General features: G+C 38.9%; 1 protein-coding gene across 1 annotated transcript in view; it reads left to right on the top strand.

Annotated features, from left to right (window-relative positions):
- The window catches only part of EPHA6 (EPH receptor A6), a 397,911-nt gene that overhangs the window by 208,983 nt on the left and 165,564 nt on the right, over positions 1 to 23,364 (top strand). The gene's annotated exons all lie outside the window — the stretch shown is intronic.

Genomic DNA, 23,364 nt, shown 5'->3' with positions numbered 1-23,364 from the left:
GACCATCCAGCCAGTTTTTTACCCAGTGAAGAATACACCCATCCAAGCCATGCGCAACCAGTTTCTCCAGGAGAATGCTGTGGGAAACGGAGTCAAAGGCTTTACTAAAGTCTAGGTAGACCACATCCACAGCCTTTCCCTCATCCTCTAAGCGCGTCACCTTGTTGTAGAAGGAGATCAAGTTAGTCAAGCAGGACCTGCCTTTCATAAATCCATGCTGGCTGGGCCTGATCAGCTGGTTGTCCTGTACATGCCGCGTGATGGCACTCAAGGTGATCTGCTCCATAACATTCCCAGGCACCGAGGTCAGACTGGCAGGCCTGTAGTTCCCCAGATCCTCCTTCCGGCCCTTCTTGTAGATGGGTGTCACATTTGCTAACTTCCAGTCAACTGGGACCTCCCCAGTTAGCCAGGACTGCTGATAAATATTGAAAGTGAGTTGGTGAGCACTTCTGCCAGCTCCCTCAGTACGCTTGAGTGGATCCCATCTGGCCCCATAGACATAGTGTGTCTAAGTGGTGTAGCAGGTCACTAACCATTTCCCCTTGGATTACGGGAGCTTCATTCTGCTCCTCATCTCTGTCTTCCAGCTCAGGGGGCTGGGTACCCAGAGAACAGCTGGTCTTACTATTAAACACTGAGGCAAAGAAGGCATTAAGTACCTCAGCCTTTTCCTTATCCTTTGTCACTATGTTTCCCCCCCGCATCCAATAAAGGATGGAGATTCTCCTTAGCCTTCCTTTTGTTGCTAATGTATTTATAGAAACATTTTTTATTGTCTTGTATGGCAGTAGCCAGATTAAGTTCTAGTTGGGCTTTGGCCCTTCTAATTTTCTCCCTGCATAACCTCACGACATCCTTGTAGTCCTTGTGAGTTGCCTGCCCCTTCTTCCAAAGGTCATAAACTCTCCTTTTTTTCCTGACTTCTATCCAAAGCTCTCTCTTCAGCCAGGCCGGTCTTCTTCCCACCGGCTCATCTTTCAGCACGTGGGGACAGCCTGCTGCTGCGCCTTTAAGATTTCCTTCTTGGAGGAAATTATACCTGGTTTGTCCCCAGGTATAATTAACTAACTAGTTCTTACTTGGTAAGAAAATAAATAGTTACTAACCAAGGGGTGCCATTTTATTTTTAATGGTTTTGGGGTTTTTTCCCTATTAGCATCAGAAAAATAAACACTGGTAGAAATTTACCCAAATGGTTTTACACATTTCTGTTGTGAAATACATGGGTTATTTTTTCAAAAAGAGAGCTCTGTTACATGGACCAGGAATGTTATGGACAATGCTGAGAGCTCTTTCCTTAATTTCCTTTAACACTAGCTTGGAGAACATATACTGTGTTCTTGCCAGAATTGGGTAGATGAAGAGGATTTCCTGTCTTTGAGCAAAAAAAAAAAAATCACTCAAGCATAAAATGATTTTTAAGGGATTCTTCTGAGCTCTCAGAAAGCAACATTCTCTCTCCTCAGTCACTTTGTGATTTCTAAGCATCGTTTGTGTGAGTGCAGAACTAAATTATGTATTATCTTCTGCATTGCACTGTCTTCATGGATTTTTATTGTATGGATGTCATACATCACAGTCACATTCCTAAATTTAAGCTGTTTTGAATAAAGCAGTTCATATTTGCTTTTCTGTATACTTACTAATGACAGAAAGAGAAACGGGGGCTTTTTTCCCTCTTCTTCAAAGGCATGTTTCTGAATGTATTGCCTTGGCAAAAGCTGAGATTTTTGAAGAAGCTATTTAGCCATCAGCTCATCAAAGACAATAAATATTATCCTGTATTACCTTTATTGACAACATTCAGTTGGATAAGATTCCTACCAGATTTGGGGAAACAACAAACCATCAGTCATGCTCTGAAATGCCCTTGTCTGCTCAGTAACTACAGAGAGAACTGACACAGGCTGGTGTGGTTCGACACCACAATTACATTAGCTCTACAGTGGGTTGTTGAGTGAAAAATCTCATTTCAAAAGCTAGCAAGTTTTTTTCCTAGCTGTTAAAAAGTCTTAAAATGAAAAACCATTTTTAATATAATGTACTCATATCCTTCAAAGTGAGGCTTTTCCCCCCCTTTCTCTTTAAACAGCAATAGAAGATATCGATAATAACTATCGTAGGAAAACTTAAAAGAAAAGGTTCACAGACAGCTTTCTTTTACTAGCACTAACTGTATTTTATTAAATGTGTTAGTCTCCATTTTTGTCTCCATCTTAAAGCTGTAAAGCAGCTCAGGCTGTAAAAATATACAATTTTACATGGTCCTAGAAGGACTAGAGAGGTTTAGGGATGGTATTGTGAATTAATGCCATTTATCTTTTGAGTGAGAAGTTAGCTTTAGGAGTTTATATGTAGTTTACATCATTATAAGTCATCTCTCATATCAGTTCAAACATCCTTTTTGCTCTGAAATTTCTTTTTTTTTTCTTTCTTTTCAAATAAACATTCTGTCCCACTGATCAGACTAAAAAAAGAAGCAACAGCTTCTTTCTTCTCAGTCCCCTCTTAAAGAATTATCCAGAAGTAATCCAGTTCCACCGCACTTTTGTTTTTCCCTGAAATGTAAATAGTGCTGCATTGAAAACAGTTCTGCTAATATTCTGTGTTTAGGCTATATTTTAATTGAGAAGCCTTTTAAACCTAAATTAAAACCATGATGACGGGTAACAGGAAAATCATTATGGTATACTTCTCTAGAACAATAAGGGGTTTTCCCACTCGGTGATTATCCTTCATTACTTATGGGTACCTGTCAGTATTCAATAAGTTCCTCTGGCTGGTCCAAGGGCAGTAGCAGCTTCTCAGCCATCTTTCCCAGTGTGTTAGCAATCACATCATCAGATTGGTTGTATCTAGGCCTATAAAACCACACTACAATGGAGTGAAAGCTGCCTATGTACATGCTGAGTACCAAATGTTAGACATGAACGTGAGCTCGTGTCACCTCACTGTAAATGTGGCTGAGACCCAGACTAGTCAAAAATAATCAGTATGTTCAACTTCAAAAATAAATTTAGAAAAAATTTAGCTTTTAGTATGTGAAAGAAAATTAAATGCCCTAGGTCTACTTCTTAACCATGCACACTGGAATACAATATGGGGAGTATTCGTATTGTCTACATTTGGGCATCTCCATTATGGACTCAAGACAGCCAGCTTGAGTGTCCACCTTCAGCTACCCGCATAGCCTGGGAGTGAGAGGCATGCACTCGTTCAGAACATGCCCGAGTTAGGTGGTGGGAGAGCCCCTGTAGTACGCTCCAGTATACTTATGGCACACCTATGGCTTTCACAGGAAAATATGGGGTTTTGTCATAAAAGAGTTAGCAACAGGCTCAGGCCACATTTCAAAAGCAGTGATGATTTCTAAGCCTTTTTTTTCCTCCTCTGATTAAAGCTTTCAGTTACCTGGCAGGAAAAATATATCAAATCCAAAGGAAAATTCATGTAACGTGAAATGCTGAGGATAATGCTGGTGAACTAATCTCAAGGATGCAATACAAACTTTTTTGGAAATGTGCCATTTTATTATGCCTCTGCTCCAGCCTCTAAAAACAAAATGTTTAATAATTTTATTGTTAAGAGGGGATTCAGTCTTGAAAATTAATCTCTAGTGTCTTTCAGGTATTGTACACTTTAAAAATACTGCTATTAAAAAGACATGGGTGGCCTGGCACTGGCAGTACAGTACAGTTGACCTCACATTGCTTCATCTGCACAGCTATTGATTTTTCTTTTTCTCTTCATTTTGACATTTCATATGATTTAATCCGAGATTCATCATTTTGGAAATGTCAAGTTTAAGGTAGTTTTTTTATTGTTTGGGAAGAGTAATCTTTGAAATGGTTTGCTATTTATCTTTTTTCAGACAGTCAGCTAAACACATCGGCACTGAATCAACTCGTAATTGACTGAGTGTATTTTTTATTTCTTTCATAGTGTATTCCAATGTGCCTTTTTACTGAGTAGCTAATTGTATCAAAGTCAAAGATAGCAGCAGCATTTTAAATAGATTTCCAGCATCTCAGCACATTTCATGAAAAAAAGGTCTCTGGGGATAAAAGCCTTTATGCAACATCACAGTATGTGATGGGAAAGCAATAGAAAGCAAGCATGGAACATACTAATGCAGTATATATTACAGAAATAACAGATAGCGTTATGACAGCCAAACTTCAGTTTTCAAACTTTTGTTTCTTAAATGGAAAGCAAAAGCTTACCAATAAAAATAGACTTTGTATCGATAAAAATGAACAGTAATGATAATTTTAATGGAAAAACTTTAACCAGCCTGGCTATGTTTACATCTATAAGTTTTCTGCTTTCTCCCTGCATGATATACTTACATATTTAAATGTCAGAATGACAAAATATTTGGATGCTAGTGAACACATAGGTTCATCCTGGTGCACACAGGCTTTTTTGGAATATACATCTGAGACACAGGCAGAGTACATTTTCTAAAGAATTAAAAAACCCTCCAGTCAAAATGAGGTACTAAAATCCTACAGGATTTATACACCACAATGATCAGGGACGGCTGATTACAGCTAGCCTACTGAATTCAAATTAATCCCAGAACTCCACATGTTGGCTTCACCACAAGCATTGCAAATGAGACATTTGATGAGTGAAGGGAATTTTCAAAATCAGAGTAAACTAAGGATCTTATTCCTGAGACAGAACAACTCTAGTCTTGTACAATTTACAACATGGTAAAAGGAAGCTCTTAAGGTATGATAGAAGGAAAAACTGGGGTTGTACATCTGAATTCTTAGTCAACGAGATCATAAAGATTAGACTGTTACCAGGCCCGAGTCTCAGATTTACCGCATTTGGAAACACTGAAGTGTAGACAAGATAAATACTGGAGATGACACTGGCAGCCAATAAAAGTACTTCAAAGTGCTCACTTATGATCCATTATTTATACTCTAACAAGAAAAGTGTGGGTAGGAGGAAAAGGCCCCTTTCTCAAAGGCTTGAATCCAAGAGATAAGGAATGAAAGAACAGATGGGAAAGGAATAGATGATTTCCTGAGTGAGGACATAAATTGTGTTTTCCTCTCGCTCCTAGCAGGCTATCCCAACGTTTGGAATATGTAACAACATTAATAAAATTACTTGAAACTATTTGAGACCATTTGTATCCTAAATAATGCATAAGCAGTGCTGGTTACTGTTGGGGTTATTTTGGACTAACTCAGTGTCAGAAACATTGCTCTAACCAGAATCAGCTGGATATTGGCCTCTCTGCACATTACGGTGAAACTGCCTTTTAAATAGAATGGCTTGGGTCCAGGATCCCTTCACTACAGTCAAAGCTGTTTATATAGCAGCTGTAGAGCCTTACAACTGAAGGTATAACCTGTTATAATTAAAGATTAAATGTGAATTACTACCAATTTTGAAATATATATATTTGGTAACATATCCCGGATTTCGAAATGTACTAAGCTCTCACAGCATCCAGATGAAGTTACAGCAGCCCAGCTTCTTTGCAGATCAGGCCACAGGCAACTAATTAGAATTTGGAACAATGACAGTAGACGCTGCATGTTTAGAGTGACTACATAGAGTCAGCTTCCCTTAAAGCTACCTATAGAAAGAAATGCATATGATCTTTAAATTAATCTTTCCAGAGCAGCTTACCCAATTATACTGAGATTCTAAGACTTTTATTACAAAAGTGGACAATTTATCCCACCAGCCATTCTTCCAAAAGATGGTTTGAAATAGATCCTTCTTCAGTACATGAAATCTTCATGTTCTTCTACCATAATGAAGAAAATCATATAGATACAAAAATTTCGGTTCTATGCTTTGACCAAATATCAACAATTAAAAAAATCCACCCTGTAAATTAACAGTTTCAAAAATATCAAACTACATTAAAACACAGAAAAAGGCAAGATAATTTAAAGGAAATTTTAATACAGTTCTTTACTGTACATTGCAATCAGCAGAAATATTTTACTCAGTTACATTTGTTTACCCACTGAATAGGTTGACTCAATGTGTAAAGGCAAATGAAATAAAGTGACTCCATTGTCACACAGCAGAATTTGGCCTTAATGCAATCACAATTAGCTACTTCACATTTAAATAATTTTCAAAACAGATTCTGAGCAATGAACTGCAGCCAAAATGCAGGGACATAGAGGAATTTTCATACAGACTTCAGTGGAGAAAATTCACACTGCTCCTTTATTTGTCTCTACAAAATGCTGAAACTATTCCTGAATTTAATACTTTAAAACTATTAAGAACAACTTGGGAATCCCCAACAACCATGTCTTTCATCTCTGTTTAGTAGTAGTTAAAAAAAAAAAATAGTCTATTGTCTAAATACTATAGGGCTGCGTGCAAAATTGGAATGAGTTTTTCTCCCCTATAGCTAAAGGTTTCAAACTCCTAAATCTCTTAGTAATTGCTGGATCAGCACCAATGTTGATCTCCTTTCCTCCTTATTTTTTCCCCATTTTTGAATAGGAATACAACTTTCTAAATACTGTTCATTGATTTATTGTTCAAATATATTACTTATTCTACATCGCTATCAAAACTTCTTCCCTGGGTCTTGCAAGACTCCAGGTAGATGAATCTTCCTGTTTCCAAGGCATGGCTGTAGCAAGCACAGAGAGTGTGAGAGGGGACCAGGAAGAAATGGGTACTTGCTCCTCTGCTGTGGGCAAACCACTGGTGGTAAGGTGGTGACAGGTGACAGCCAGCTGGGAAGTGCCTCCAGGAGGAACAGCACCTCAGCCAGCAAAGTGTCTCTCTGCATTTCCGCCCAGCAGCCCCAGGGAAACCCCTCCAAACCGTTCTGTGGCATGACACTCCATCCTGCAGGATGGTGGTATTCACTTTTGCTTAGAGAGGATTTAAGTTCTTTATAATATGTACCAAATGATAAATATGCATAAAAGAAAGACTCTGGCTCTACCAGAACCCATGTGAAAACAAAAACTGTCCAAAATATTCTTACTTTGATATCATTATTCTGACAAAACAGGCATGTGTCTGTTGTCAACATGGCAGCGCATTTTATTCATGCTATGCTGTAAAGGATTTTAAATTGCCTAGGATGGGGTGGTGGGAGTGGGGAGGGAAAGGGCAGTTTGTTCTTCATGCCACCATCCAGGTGGCCTCTTAGCAGCAAGTTGGCTCAAGCACGCATTCCAATCTCAAATCGTTTTGTGTGTGCTTCTGTGCATGCTAAGCAAATCCTGCCATCCTCTTCCAGCTCTATCAGCTAGCATCTTTCAATCAACAAATTGCACTTTGGCATGAACAGAAGGTTTAAGATGGACTTCTGCCACCCTCCCAGTCCCAGGCTAAATAGCTATGAACATATGCAGAGATTGTGTTGTTCATTTTTAGGGCTTTATGATGGCACATCTAATTGTACTAAAAGTGCAATTGATGGAAAGTGAGTTACAGATTGAATAGGCAGTGCAGCAGATGTACAAGGTCATTCAACAAGGACTACTCATTACTTCAAATTACCACCCTTGAGGAGAAACTATAGTATATGCCAGGATGGAGCTCCTTCTCTGACACCTCATCTTTCAGTTTCATCCCAAAGGTCATCTTTGTTTTCTTACCGGTAACATTTCCCAATTAGAACCTGCTACCTTAAGTTAAAATGACTTGATTGCCATGTCTAATGTAATTCACATATGTGAAGTATGCTACTGCTGCTTCCATTTATTTTAAGAAAGGTGATTGCCAGAAATGGCATACAATGTGTATGTACGTTCACAGACCTGTGTTTCTGCTCCATTTGACAGAGTGATGAAAGACAGATGCCTTGTTTAGTTTTAAATCACATTAGTGTTCTATTTCCATTTATCTTTTACTTTCATAACCCTCATTGAATTACAGTCTGACAAAATTTGTCAAAAAAGAACATAACTTGCTCAACAGTTTATAGCGTTTGGCAGCATTGGAATGTTTGCTGCTTCTTATTTGGCTGTCCTGGCATTCATGAACAAAGATAAGTATTAGATGGACACAGTTAACTAGACCACAACTTTGTTAATTCTTCTGGGAATCAGCAATATTTTATTCAAGATAGTTCATGACCTTTTTTAATCATCTGCTGCCTGCCAAAGAGCCACCATCACAGCCTTCATACTTTTCAAGTGATTTCCCAGTGAGCTAGAAGGGAAGCATTGCCCTCCCCATATAGGAGAGGTGTACATTTAGGTGAGATGGAGTCAAGAAGGCATTCATTAAGGAATGCTTGTTCCAAGACTTCTTCCAATTTCATATAGCAGAAAGTCAGACTTCCTGTCAAAGGAATATCTGCCCTAAGAAGAAGAAAGTGCCAGCAATTAGTCAGCCCTCTGCAGTGCTGCCTTGCACCCGTGGCACACTGCCTCACTGACTTCTTACAGGGAGGAAGGGGTTATGTGTCCTGTCCATGCCCTCAGAGGATGCTTTTCTGATCCCTTCATGCCCCCTTTCCAAATCCCAGGCCTCTTTCTGGGGAGGACTTTTAAAGAAAAGCCTCTATTCAGCCTGCCCTCGTTGGCATTTCAGACAATTCTCTTCTGCACAGCAAGACTTTTCATTTAACAAACGTATGCTGTGATGGTGTACGTCACGACATCAAGAAACGTTTTACTGTTCATTTTTGAAGCCATAGCAGAGATATCTTCAAGCAAGAATGTAAAAAAGTCTTTCACCTTTCTCTGAAGAAGAGTGAACATCATGTTGAACGGCAAACATGGAAGGAAAAAAAAGACAAATGTGAAAGCCCAGGACTTGACTTAAGATAAGATTTATATTTAAATACTTGTATTGGTCAAGAAAAATCTCAGAAAGCAGGTAAATTAGGGCCCTTCACCTTGTATTTTTGTGCTGGAATTTGGTGTAGAGATGCTGATAAAGGAATAGAATAAATAACATATTTACATATAGGAAAATGATGGCTCCTGTTCATATCGCCTTCAATCTACAGTCTCAAAGCTTCTAATCTAATAAATGCGACAGAATTAAAAAGATAAAGTTGAACTGGAGATCAGTAGCGATGTTGTTATTTGCAAACACTTTATCTGCAGAAAATTGTCAACCTTTTTGTCAGGAATAATTCAAGATAACCGATTCAAGTAGCTCTACTTTGAAATATTGTCTAATAGCTTCCAAAACATGCTCATTAATTGTCCCTAAAAATATGAAAAAATACAGGTTTTTGTCTTCAAAATGCAAAAGAGAAAGTGTAAGAAAATGATTTACTGGGTACATTTAATAATGTAACTGATAACACTTATCCTGCATGGTTGCAGAACACCCAGTAATTACGAAGAGCAGAGTAAATTTTTCTTGCTCATTTTCTTGTCATCCTGTTTCTTCAAGATCTGGCATCAAATGTACTTATTTATGAGTGGTCACCTATAAATCTCATGATAAGAACTGTTTCTTACAATCTAAAGTGCTGAGATAACATGTTCATTTAACAAACTATTTTTATCGGTGTGCTGTGTACATCACTGTGCTGACCCACTTTCACTAGATTCAAATACTATGGGGCCTTCAGGAGTATCAATCAGTCAGCAGATAGACTCAACTGGAGGCTTTATTGTTTTTTAAAATGCATGGACTGCATGGCTGTCACAACTGATAAGAGCTCAAGTCAGTGCTGGACATATCCAGCCTTATTTTGTTTTTCTTCCCTCATTCTTTGTCATTGTTTATCTCTGTCTTGCAACCCTTAGTTTTTGTAGTGGACAAATACAGTTTCTAGTATTAATATGTTTTTCTGCAAAATGTTAATTTCAGAGCGCCAAAGTATTTCCTTTTTTTTTCCCCCTCCGTACATCCAACTCACATACCATTCCAAAGGCATCCATCCCCGTGTATCTCACAGTAGTACTATGTCTTCTGGTTGGTAAGATGCACGCTGCTCAAGAAATGGCTAGAAACAGTAGTGGTGGTAGTAAAATACTGCAAGAAGAAACCATTTGAATGAGAAATATTTGGAATCTATCAGCATTGATAGGGTTCCTTTAAAAGCAAGCTTTAAAATCATTTAATAAGACACAAAAACTTCTGCTTTGTTTTGCTTTGTTTTTCAGAGGACGCTCCCCATGCACTTCACAAAAAGGCACTAAACATTTCTCAGATTAAAAGAAAGTAATGAAATTACTGCAAATGTAAAACTAACAATAAAAAAGATAGAGGTTGGTAGTGTTATTTAATTTCCTGATAAATAGATAGACACCCTGACTAGGTGCTACTAGTAAAGTCGCAGTTCTGACATAAATCACAGAACCACAGAATAGTTTGGGTTGGAAGGGACCTTTAAAGAGCATCTAGTTCCAACCCCCCTGCCGTGGGCAGGACATCTTCCACTAGATTAGGTGGAATGCTATGGTTGAAGACAAAACACTTTCTGAAATGGTCCATCTGCATTGAAGTCAAACTATGCTGATTAGTCACAGTCACAATTCAAAGTATTGGCCCTTGCACTAGCTTTGTTTTCCCCGTTAATGTAAGTTCAGCCTCAAGTTCTGCTACCTGTAATCTTACAAAAGCACCACAGTCACTAAACCAATTTTTATGAAGGGAAAGCTATCCTACATTAGCAAGTGAGTAAATGAGATATTATTTCTACTGGTTATTGAGTAGCTTTCATAATGTTCTTGAATTTCCACTTTGCTGTGCCAATTCCAACTTATGAAGACATTAATAGTTTATGAAAAAATAAATCATGTTCAAAGTCTCAAAGAATGGACCTATTATCTAGCCTCCCATCAAGTATACAGGAGTGGGGAAGGTTTTTCTGGGTTTTTACAAAGAAACCTTTACTACTGCAATGGTACTACTACTATCAAATTGCTCTTCAGGAAATATATTTTTTGGTTTGAAAGTGTATGCAGGTTATTCAGCTAGCTATAACTTCATTTCCACATTAACCCACAAAGTACTTAGAAATGAGGATACTGCCAGTATTAATGGAATAATGCCACAGAAAACTAGGTAGCTCAATTTGTATATGGATAATCATTAAACAAACATCTATACGGCTTGACAAAAACTGATGCAACTCTGAGTACAATGGAAGTTGTTTTTTTTTACAAAGAGTAGAGAAAAACATCCCTCTATACCTATGAAACCTCAAGGTAAGAAATTGAATAATCTCATCAAAGGGCTGAATGTTAGGTGTACTGGAGTCAGTAGTTCATAAAATCTTGTATTTCAAATTTAGATTAACTTCTTTTACAGAATATTGAATTCTTATTTGCTTAGGGGCATCTCTTTAATGTCATGAGAATGTTAGTAGGAGTTAATAGAAGAAATTTTGAATCACCAACACTGAAGAAAATTGGATCCTAGCAAGTGTATTGAATAATAAGATGATGACGACTTAGGAACTGGACAAAGCTTTATACAGCTACCACCATGCCCAGGTAATGCTAGATACATAATAGACAAAGAACAGAAAAGCCTTTCAAAAATGAATTAATCAACCTTCACCCCACCAAGATAATACCTTCTTTGAAATGTGTTTTATCATGGTTCTTTTGGCAGCTTCTGCTTGCATAAATCACCACCTTAATTTCAGCTCCCCCATAGCATAAGTAAAACGTACACACTTTGCTGTTTCAAAAGACATTTCCCACACCCTGTTTATCATATTACCTATATACTGTCCACCAAGACATTTAAAACACAGGATTGCTCTGTGTGAGATGTATCTCCCCTTCCTCAGTAACCCTGAAGGGAAAGTTTCCAAGTAATGTCAAGATAATGCTGCCCATTAGGGAGTAACACACTGGGAAGGACAGCGAGAGACAAGCATTTCAGCAAATGCTGAAGGTAATAACCAGTAGCTAGTCTCAGCTTGAGGCAAGACGCTGTGTTGTGGGGTAGGACAAAGATGTGGTGTATAGTACAGGGAACTGTGATGTAAAGAGAGAGCCGACTAAACGAATGAATTCTGTCAGATTCAGAAAAGTCAGTAAAAAGAGATGAGAAAGTGAGTGGTATGGTCTGGAAATGAAAAGCGCTTTTTGGATCAGAACTGTACAGAGAGAAAACTTCCATGGGCCAGAGACCAACCACAGCCTGCTGCGACTGGAGCAGCACCAAGGCACAGGTCGTTTCCACATGAGTGACCAGCCCTGGGCTCTTAGGCTGTTTCAGGAACCAAGTAAGCAGCTCCCACATGGTTCAAGGGCAGCTACATCTCCTGCCTGGCAGTGGAGCAGGGCTGCCACAAGGGCTGCTGGATAATACGGACCCAAGGCAACGGGAGAAAGCGAGACAGCGACAGGCAATCTCCCTGGGTTGTCCTGGGAGCCAGGTGTCTTCTGATTCCGGTCCTGTGTCAAAATGAAATCCTAAACATGGAGACAGCCTCTGTAATTTCCGGGTGGCCATCTCCTCTCTGCTTTCTGAGGTGTGGCACACACCTTACATTTCTTGATAGGTCACACAATTTGGTGTGTGGCTCTGAAGGTTTGCTGGGACACTGATGCAGTGAACAAACATCGTAAGTTTTATTTTCAGCAGCCATTCAGCACTTTAACTGTGTGTTGGAGCGCCCATTAGAAGGACATTCAAGGCTGCACTGTGTTTTGGAAACTCTTCAGCTTTCAGGCAGATGTTATACCTGGAGAGCAAACAGGAATGAAGTTGAACCAGGCAGTTGCACCAGCTCCATGTCATCAAGTTCAAGTTCACGGTGCTGCTTACATTTTTCTATTGAGCACAGACGGCCACTTTCCACTTGGGTTCCTACTCCTCTTGTGCCCCATGCATCTGTTGACTATAATTCTAATTATTAGGTGCTGAATATTGGCTGTCATCGGAGTCAAGAAACGCTATCTGTGTTTGGCTGTCATCGGAGTTGTAATTTTCTCATGTCACCCTCTTCATCTGTCTCCATCAGACAGTGTCTCATGTCAATCACAATTGCCTAATGTCCCAAGGATTAGTTGCCTCCTTTACAACTAGAGGAGGAAACTATGGTGTGTGTAGGAAATCTGATAAAGGAACAAAGTCATGACATGATGCACCTGAATAGCAACTCATATGAAACACTATAGGCATTCCCAAATTAAAACGTTTAGGGTTATGGGCTGAGTTATATGATTTTTTTGTTCTTTCTACCCAAAGACTTAAATGGATAACTACAATAAAAACAAACTTTATTTTCTGCTGAGATTTTCTCTGGGTGGGAAAACACCCTTGTCTTCAGGGATGTTATGAGACAGAAAAGGACTAGCATGGCTTCTAGGAAGGAAACCTAAGGACGGAAGTATTTTCTGTGCACTGTTACTGGCCAAGTTGGCAACGTGCCATCTTTACCCACAGTACCCTTAGAAGGGTCAAAATAAGCCACATGGAAAGAAAAATAACTAGAGTTTTATGGCTAAATCAGTTATATTTCCTTTGGTTGCTCACCTAGCTGATGCTACCAGTAGCATATGTTTGTTCACAAGGTTAAGTTTTGTATTGTAGATGGACATGCTGAGATAAATAAGCACTGATTCTTACATGCGCTTATTTTTTAAGTAAGCAATGTCTAGTACAGTTGTGAGATAAATGTAATGGACTCTGATCTATACCCATTTTTAAAAAACAAATTCATTATTCATTCACAGCAAAAAATGTTTCAAGGAGTAACTAATATGAGTTTTCACAAGTGTTAGGGATAGATATGCTTGTAATAAAAAATCTCTTATGAAAATGAAAGCAAAAGTTGAAAAAAAAGTACTAGGGTGCTGCAAACAGAAGTGAAAATACGTTCTTAAAATTAACTACAAAAATGCTCTTTCTAAAAGCCTGTGTAGTTTCAATATTTTTTGTCAGAAGTCTGTTTTTCATCTTGAGTTTTTTTCTTATGTCACCATGGTTGCTTCACACCTCTTAAGTAATGCATACAGACTTTCACAAGTATGCAGTGGACTTCCAAGTTCAGACCTTACATGTTCTCTGTCTAACAACTTTTCAGTAAATTGGTAAAACTTGACTGAAGCCATCTGGCATATCCCTATATTCATACTGTTGTTTCCTACCACTGGATAAGAAAACTCAGTTTACACTTCCAAAGAAGTTTTGTGTCTTTCTTCATTTTCCATTGCATGATAGTAGTGTAATCATGAATAGAAAATGTGGGGTTGTTTTGGTTTTTTACATGCTGACTCATCTGTCCATTCTAAAAACAGTTTGCAATAAATGTACATGTTGACATGATGACAAAAAATGTAATGCATTGTAAAGCCACCCAGGAGCTGCCTATTTTTATGCATTTTTAAGTTCACATGCCAGGCAGACTTAAAAACAATCCCTGTAGAGCCTTGCTTTCTGGACAGTTTAGACAAAAAGTCAGTTCCTACATAGGTGATCCATTGGACTAGTGTGGATACAGCACATAAATGGCTGTAGGCAATGACACATCAGTCAGTGATGCGGCTGACAGCCTGACGTGCCACCCTTGTCTCTCAGCCTGCAGATGCTTACCCACCTGCAGCTAAAGTGATTGTAGGTGGCTTTCAGTGCACAGGCAGGCCAGGACTGAAGCTCATGACTGATTCAGTTTCAACATGCCTCAACCACTTTGCCGCCAGAACATAGATGAGGCAGCTTCAATCTCTACAGATTTTCAGTCTGATCAGTAGCCAAAATGTGCTTATTTTTTGACCTGTGGAAGGGGACTAGATATTCCTTATTTTATGTACTACAGGATATAGACATTCAAGGTTTTATGATTTACATCCAGACTAAATGTGCTATGCAAACTTTATTAAGTAATAAGTCTTTTCACATTAGTTTTTCAACCCATTCCCATCTTTATTGAATTAAATGGTTGCTGTTTTGGTAGTGATGATACTTAAGAGAGTGCTGAGTACTTTAACCAAGAGAGTCATGTTAAGGAGTATAGCTCATACTTTAAAGAAAGTAATGTCTCAGCCACTCTGAGACTTATGAAAAAAGATCAATCCAGTGGTGTATTAATGTCAGCACCTACTTTGTGTGGTTATAAAAATCCACAGGCAATGCAGATGTCTCTTGGATAACCCACTCACACAGATGGGCTAATATTTCAGCTTTGTGCCCTTTTTCGGTACGACTAACTCCCTGCAGACATTCTGTAAGTTTCATTGCAGTGGTTCCCTCCATAGGATCTTTTCCTTCTTTGCTGCTGCAATAGTCATGATGTCTTGAAGTCTCTGTTCCTCCATTTCCCCTCACATACCGATGCACATCCTGCAGCCTTCACTCATCCTCATTCCCAGAACATGGATAGCAAATGGTGCAGAGAGGACTCCTTCTGTTACTGACCATCCCAGAGCAGTTTGTCCACAGATGAGTCTGCCCCAGGCCGGAGAAACAAAACAAACCTCCCCCAGGGAGCCAGCCAAATGCCTGTACCCGTTGTCAAGAAATTCCCACATTTTGCTGGCCTGTCTGCCAAGCAGATTACCTTCTGGTCGACTAGCTGGATGTCCAAAGAGCGAATGTGCAGTGGTTCGCTAACTGCCTGGCTATGGGGGTAGCATACACTGCCTCAGCCTCCAAAATTAGCTGAAGAATTACTTTGTGTATTGTATATAGGATCAAGTGAAAAGTGTGCTGCATTTTAGGTTTACTTGTGTATCTCACTCCTGTGACTTCATGCGTGGTTAGCACTTTGCCAATTTATGAAAAACTGGCTCCCTCCTTACAAAACAGTTGCTTAATACATGCAGATGGACTCCATGCTGAATGAATCTAGTGCATATGAGATACAGCAGTGGTGCCACAGATTGTGCAGGTCCACTACAATATGCAAGATGCAAGCAGTTTCTCCAAGCACGTGCAGTAGATTCAGTGAGAAGACACCAGACTTATCACAATCACATGCACAGAGAGAAAGATCAAAACCCAAAAAACCCACAATAAGACTCTTCATCAAGCTACTAAATACAAAAACAAGCCAGGCAGCAACCCTGCTCTCCTCATACATTCATTTTCTATTCCTGTTGATTATACAGAAGAGCAGCTGTATTGGATCACACCATTGGTCCACCTGGCCTCATATCCTCTCTCTGGCAGTAGCCAAAAAGTGAAGATTAGAGATCAGTAAGAGAACAGAAAAAGTTTACAAGATGCATTCCCTGAGTACTCACCTAGCTTCTGACAAGTTGTACTTTGGGGACTTCCTTGCCCAGTAGCAGTTTAGTAATTTATTATTAAATGTATTTTAAAAAAGAATCTATAACATCCGTTGGCAAGGAATTCTGTAGCTTAATTTCACATTTTATTAAAAATCACTTCCTTTCAAGTTCATTTGACTCCGTCTAGTTTTTGTGTTGCAGAAGCAATGATCACTCCTTACGTTCTCCATATCATTCATGATTTAACCTTCCATTGCATCCTCCTTTTCAGACTGGAAAGCCCAAATCTTACCTGGAGTCACTTGTGACTATCTCATCTCACCAGATCATTCATGAGCATCTTAAACAGCACAGGATAAGCAAAATGTATAGCAGGAAGCTCCTGGTAACCTTGTTCCACTGTAAACAAAAAGACCATGTATTCCTGCCCACTCTTTTCTAAATTTATCCATTTATCTATCCATGCAAAGACTGATCTTCTTTTAAGAGACCTTGGTGAGGGAAAAGTCAAAGGCCTTTAAGAAATCCACATAATCTACATTAAATGCGTTCCCCCTTAACCATATGTTTGTTGACACCTTCAAAGAACTCCAGTAGGTCATGAAACATGCCTTCCCCTTAAAAAAAAACATATTTACTCAAGTCTGGTAGATTCCAGGTATCTGGGAAGCCACTAACCCGAACACCAAGCAGCTCCCTGCTAAGGCTCACACAACTGCGAGGAGCAAGGAGTAGAGCCTTAGAGCCAAGGTGGTGCGCAAGGGTTACAGTCGAGGTCAAGGTACTCCACTTATGGGGTGACCCAACCTCGGGCCACCCCAAGGACTGGGAGATTATAGCATCAGTGAGGATTAACTGCGACTAAAGCCCTGCGGGCTTGCCAGGCTGCCCATCAGCAGAGGTGAGGGCACAGGAGGCTGCAGGACTCATGCCCCTGCGGCTGCACCCTGCTCTCCGGCAGCGCTGCAAGTCAGACGGGGGATCGGGGAGCCGGGGGGGAAGCCTCACTGTGCTCAGCTTGGGGCGTCCTGCTCACGCAAGAGGTACTGCTTCTCTCAGCAGCCAGCAGTGCAGATCTCAGAAGGGCTGTCCAATTTACCAAAAACTGCTGTGTGCATGCTCAAGCAGTGCATTTGAGATCATGTCTCCAAAGAGTATTAGATTTCTGTCACCTTCTTACATTGAAGTACACGTGTCTTCAAACTCAAGGAATGACTTGCCACTTTTATTGTCTCACGTAAATAAAAACTTCAAGTACACTTTCTCTGAGATTTTTTTCTCTTACTTTATAAAAAAATTCTCCATAAAACAAATTCCAGACAAAAACTGTGTTTATGCAGGGTTATATTTTTGGAGTCCAGTCATAAAAAATAATGTTAAAAATACAGGGAAACCTAATTTAATTTCTTATTGTAAGAATATCTCAGATTTCATGTTCTCATATTCTGAAATTAGAAAGGTACATTTGTGGGGGTTTTTTAAAGCAGAAAATGGAAAACATAGCAATCTGGCTTCTATTGAGATTTTTTTTTTCACAGTGCTGCTTTATATTTGAATATGTTATTCATAGAGAAAAAATATTGCATTCACTTATTACCTTAATGAGAGAAGAAGTTCAGATAGCTTGGTAACAACATGCATATGAGAACTCTTTAAACTTGTGAATTGATTCTGTAGAATATGAACACGTTTCAGACACTAAGAACAGTGTATATATGACATTTGAAATAGAATTATGATAACTGAATATTTCAATTATATATTTATCATAACAATTGTATTTACAAATTGTTATTCTGAATCATAAACTGTCTACAAATCATTCTTAAAGATATACAATTTTCTTAATTGTTTCATCAAGCTGTTTAAACATTGAAATATATCAACTATTGTCTTCCTTGCTAGTTCCAATTACTTGAGAATGCTAATAAATGTCTCCTATCAGCTATTTTGCATTACTTTTGATTTCAGGATTGTGTGCTTACAAAAATGTCATGTAATAGTGATTATTGTTACCTTGGAATCTGCAGCACCATGCTTGTGTTTCTACCTATTTTAAAACGAAGCAAGCAACATCTTTGAAACTGGTATATAAATGTTATAACAGGACTATACCTGAATACCTGGTGAGAGGTTCTGATGCAAAAGATTGCATTACGAAATGTTTAATGCATCTTTTTAAAGATATTACATGGTGATGTCAAAGTTAATAGAATACAGTGGGGTTAGTGTGATGGTTATCTTAAAAACGGTAAGGTGGTTTTGTGAATGTGGATTAAATGTGAGAATTTTCTACCAGTTGAGGAAAGAGAACTCAGTGTTTTATAGGCTTTTCCATATTTGTATATTTATGAGCAAAATTCATTAGCTTTTATGTCAGTGCAGTTAATTGTGTATAGATATGCTTGTGTGGAAGACAGCTTAAAGATAAAATGCATGCATGAATATAGAGATAGACAGTATGTTTTAAATATAAAATTGCACACATCATAGCTATATTCCTTCCCCTGCTCTGTTGTGCAGCTCCACTGACCTCAGTGCTTGAGGGACGAATTAGGACGGTACAGTACGCAAGATGCTTCCAGTTGAAGAGGTGCATTAGCAGAGACGCAGGGTGTGTTTGAGAAAGCACTCAGCAATTAGCAGGTCCTAGGTGGGGGAAGAACAACGTTTGTCTTACTCATTCTGATCTCTGCAAAAAGAACCAGGAGGCACCTTGCATCTCAGCTCTGTCTTTCCAGTCTAGCTGCTGAGAAGAGATGCAGAGCATGGACCAGACAGGCTGAGGTCATAACACTTTTAAGATGCACCATTTTATAATCTTCAGAAGAAATTTAATTGCTAAATTTCTCCTGTAGAATGGGCTTTTGTTGTGTTCTCTAAGGTCTTGTTTCATTGTTTGAAAAGTTAATGGTGCAGGATTTTTTTTGGAGGAACGGAAAGTCATCTGTCTCTGGGCAAGCAGCACTAAAAGACAAAATCCCATACAGCTCCTGAGGGTATGTTTCTGAGCCTGAGTTACTTGGTGGAACACCAAAGAAGGTGTGGGGTGTTCAGTAACTTTAAACATCTAAGCTGGGTGCTCTGCATCTCCATCTGGAGACACTGTCTTCACTGTTTATACATGGTCCTGATGCTCCTAACTTTAGATGTTCCCATTGAACTAGGTGCCTAAAGTAACTGAGAGTAGATGATCTGAATACCCTGGTGTAAATACAATGGGAACTGACCAGCAAGTGAGGACTGATAATAAACTCAAAGCAGTTACATTTAGAGGAGTTCCTTCTCAGAGCAGCCAAATCCTCTCTTGTCAGGCAGAGCCAATGAATTAATTATCAAAACAGCCTTTCTTCCTCAAGATTTTATGCATTCAGTCAAAGTGGAAGTTTTTGGAAGGACATTTCAGGGGAAGATCAACTTGCATAACATGAGCAGTTACAAACCCAATCACAGTATATCCGACCACCCATGGCATGAATAGTTAAGTCACCACCACAAGTACTTTGTGATCATGATCATTAAAATGAAGCATAGAAAATTCTGATTTATGGCAGAGTTAACATGATGGCTCAGCAAATTAATGCCATTGGTGTGGGTTCCTCAAAATGAAAACGAGTATATTTTAGGATGAAAAACTGCAATACATAAATAGCCCATTTGTTTTCATTAATTCTTTTCCATAAGGTTTTCAGCACAGAATTATTCTGTGCAAGCAGAAAAATATTTTTAGAAGACTATTATAAAGTTACTCTGTATGATTTATTTTGTTGATATTTTTAAACTTCCTTTTTGACCACGTTTTACTAACCCTTATTTTCTGAACAGTTTATATAAAGAAGTAGTAGATCTGGAGTGCACACATCTGAATTTGTCAGGACCCTTTCGTGGCCGTGCTAGGATCCTCTAGATGGCATTCAAGGAATTGCTACATGTGTGGAGGATATTTTTTTCCTATATCAAAGATTCCCTTAGTAGTTGCTGTGTTTCAGTGGTTGTTTTGTACAGGTTTCACCATATGTTTGAGTACAGAGGGAATTGAGATGATTGCGTGTTGTAGAATATTTTAAGAAGAATGTGACAGAAACAGAGATCATTGCCAATTACTGAGACATGGATCTGAATTAGGGGATCTTACTGTTTGGTTTTGTTTGTTTGTTTGCCAAAGAACTTTAAATATCCTGTGTGAACGCACTAATTTCTCAAACTTTCCAATCAAACTCCAGACTCACAACTGAATCACAAAACAAAGTGTGATATTGGGCAAAAAGAATTATTTAAAATACTTAAGGAGGATTTGAAATAGGAAGATTTACTTAATGAGAAGAGTAAAAGAGGCTGAACAATATTTTGCTCATGAGAGCATTATTTTGTGGGTTATTCCAATGTAACAATATTGCTTGTAAGCAGTAGTGCAATACCAATGCCTAACCCTGATGGTGCTTAACACCCATGTATACCTAAATCAGCTGTCAAACTGAAAGTTGTCTAAATTCTCAAGTTCTGCTTTTGTGCATGCTCTGGATTGCCTCTGTTTTGACAGCATTAAGGAGCTTGGACACGTAGTATAATTTAACGCTAAATCTCCTTCTGAGGATCAGGCACTTAAAAGTTAGACCCTGAAGCACTCAGCTCCACAATGTACTGTGTGGATATGAGCCACTAGTTTTTACAAGCAACTACCTAAGCTGCATAGCTGGGTGTTTTCTCTCTGTAAAATTTATGCGGTGCAGAAGATTATATAGGGACAGATAGAAGCTTGTTCCAGAGGAGAGCTGTATGTAACAAACTTGCCTTTCTGCTTGGGACTGAGTTAAACAGAAGGCTCTCTAATCAGACAGTACTTCTGAATTTCAAAAGGTTAATCTAGTCCATTATTTTCTCCCTGTCAATAAGCAACAAGGGACACCAATGGAAGAAAATCAGGAAAGTATCAAATGATACTTCTCCTTATGTACTCTTCCAGCTCCCAGCAGTGTTCAGTAGCATGTTAGTTAATAAGGCATGCTTTCTCTGTTTCTTGCCTGAATGTCTGTCAACTTCCTAACTTTTTGGAGGCCACAGAATTTTTATGGTCCTCTGTAGAAAATGACCAGTGCAAACTCTGCATGTGTCAGCAGGTCACCTAGACTTTGTCCCTTGGACAGTAAGAGGTTGTGAAGGGAAGGACAGCAGTGCTCAGCTTCCGTCCTCAAACCTTCCTGCTTTTCCTTTCTGTAGAAAACACCTTTGTTGTGCTGGTTTGGCATAGAGATAGGAGATGAAGAATAGACTTGGAAAAAAACTACAAGGGCAGAGTTCAGCACGCAGAACATTGAAGAACACAAAAACTGGTTAAGACAGTGCCAAGAAAAAGAATAGAAATACCAAAGGGGTATAATGGAAGAGCTCTGAGAATTCAGAGGCTCTTGTTAAGAAGGCAGTCATCAGATAATTAATTTCTTGGAAATAAAAGACAGGCTCCTTACGCTAAGTGATGCACTGATCTGGAAGTGTGAATGCTCAGGTTTCTTTCTGACCTGGATCTCTGTCAGGAGATTGTCTGTCAGTGCATGAGCATGGATATGTGTAATAAGTATAAAACCACAAGCTTCAGAACATGAGCTAACTAGTAGCTAACAGTTGAAGAAGCTTCCCTTTTGAAAGGTTGTTCCATAATTGCCCAGGATTCCACAAACCTTCCTTTGAAACATCTTTTACTGCCCATCGTCTGATCTAATTTCTAGGCTGCTCTGTTTTCTTGGTGTTTTAATTTTTATACAAGTTAAAAAGATGAAAACTCTTTATCTCCCAATGGTTCTTTAGCTCTGTGGAGTCTTGTCTTTGTGAATAAAAGACACTCAATCTTCTTGAAAGAGAAAAACACAAAAAAGGCATTTATTTTTCAAATGCATTTAATATTAGTGTGATATGTTTTCAGAATGTATGAGTACAGTAGTCCAGAAAGAGCCACTGCCTCTTCTGAACCTCAGATCCTACACATAACAGAAGTTAGAGGTGAGAAAGACTATCCATCCGTTCCACCTGGCTGCTGTTTGCTTTTAGGCTTGATTTGCCCTGATGTCTTCAAGTGTCATTGCTTCTGCCTCTCACCTTGAGAGCCTATCCTCAGACTCAGAGGTGTGCAAACATTCCTGTGATAATAGAAGATGTAAATGCTCTCTCACTACAGAGTATGTTCCCTGATATTTTTTCTGTGGTTTCTTGATAACTTGACTGTGCTACTTCTATTCATTAATTCTCTCCTTCTGCCAATCACAGAAAGCAGGAGAGAATTACTGCAACTTACTTACTTTTGTAGATGGCAATTATTTGCACATAAGCAGCATGTATCATCTTTCCTTAACCTCACCTCATGAGTCTCCTATTAATTGTTCTTTTCCAGTTCTTTATATCTTTCCATTGTATTTCCAGCACAGCTCAATACTGTCTCAGTATCTTCTCCAAAGAGTTAGTCAGGCTGAGCTAATGCAGATGTATTAGTTTCAGTATACAAGCTAACTGGCTAACTCAGATATGTCTATGCGACGCTGTGTTGGGTCATATAGATATACCCAACTGAAAAAACACTCTACTTAGGATGTTGACATATCTAAAATTATTCTTGCGTTGCTCTAGAGGTCACCTTTAAAGAAGATCCATGGCTGATTTTGTACTAAGCTTCCGTGCTAATAGTATTGATGCATGTATTGAATGCTGTGTCTGAAACTAGGGGATACATTTGATCTACTGGCAGCCATCTCAAAGTTCAGCATCTAAACAGGCAGCTCCAGTGTGCAATCTGTGCCACCCTAAGATGGTGTCTATGACAGGTATGATAAATTGCCCTCTGGAGTTGCCTCCCTCCCTCTAACTACAGAGGGAATCAAGACAACTTGCCAAAACTAAAACCTATTTTTTAAATTGTTTGAGTCAAGTAAAATGAATTCCACCCTACTTGACTAGAAACTGAACACCTAACATACATTTGACAGCAACAGTGCTTTCCAGTGACTCATGTACATCAACTACAAACTAGTGACTTACTGCCTTCTAGAAGTGTTTCCCATTGTCTGTATGCCAGAGTTTAAAAGGGTGTGCTTTTCTGTGCATGTGTCTACAAGATACTTGACCTTATGTAAAACCAAGATAGACCAAACCGTAGCGTTTATCGTTATCTAATGATTCTTTGTAAAGAACAGATGAGAGCATACCTTCAGAATCTTTTTAGCATTTATATACTAATATATAACATATAATACATAATATA

The sequence above is a fragment of the Aptenodytes forsteri genome, unplaced genomic scaffold (genome assembly GCF_000699145.1).
Source record: "Aptenodytes forsteri isolate BGI_AS27 unplaced genomic scaffold, ASM69914v1 Scaffold287, whole genome shotgun sequence".
NCBI classification, from domain to species: Eukaryota; Metazoa; Chordata; class Aves; order Sphenisciformes; family Spheniscidae; genus Aptenodytes; species Aptenodytes forsteri.
This window is presented reverse-complemented; position numbering and strand designations above follow the sequence as displayed.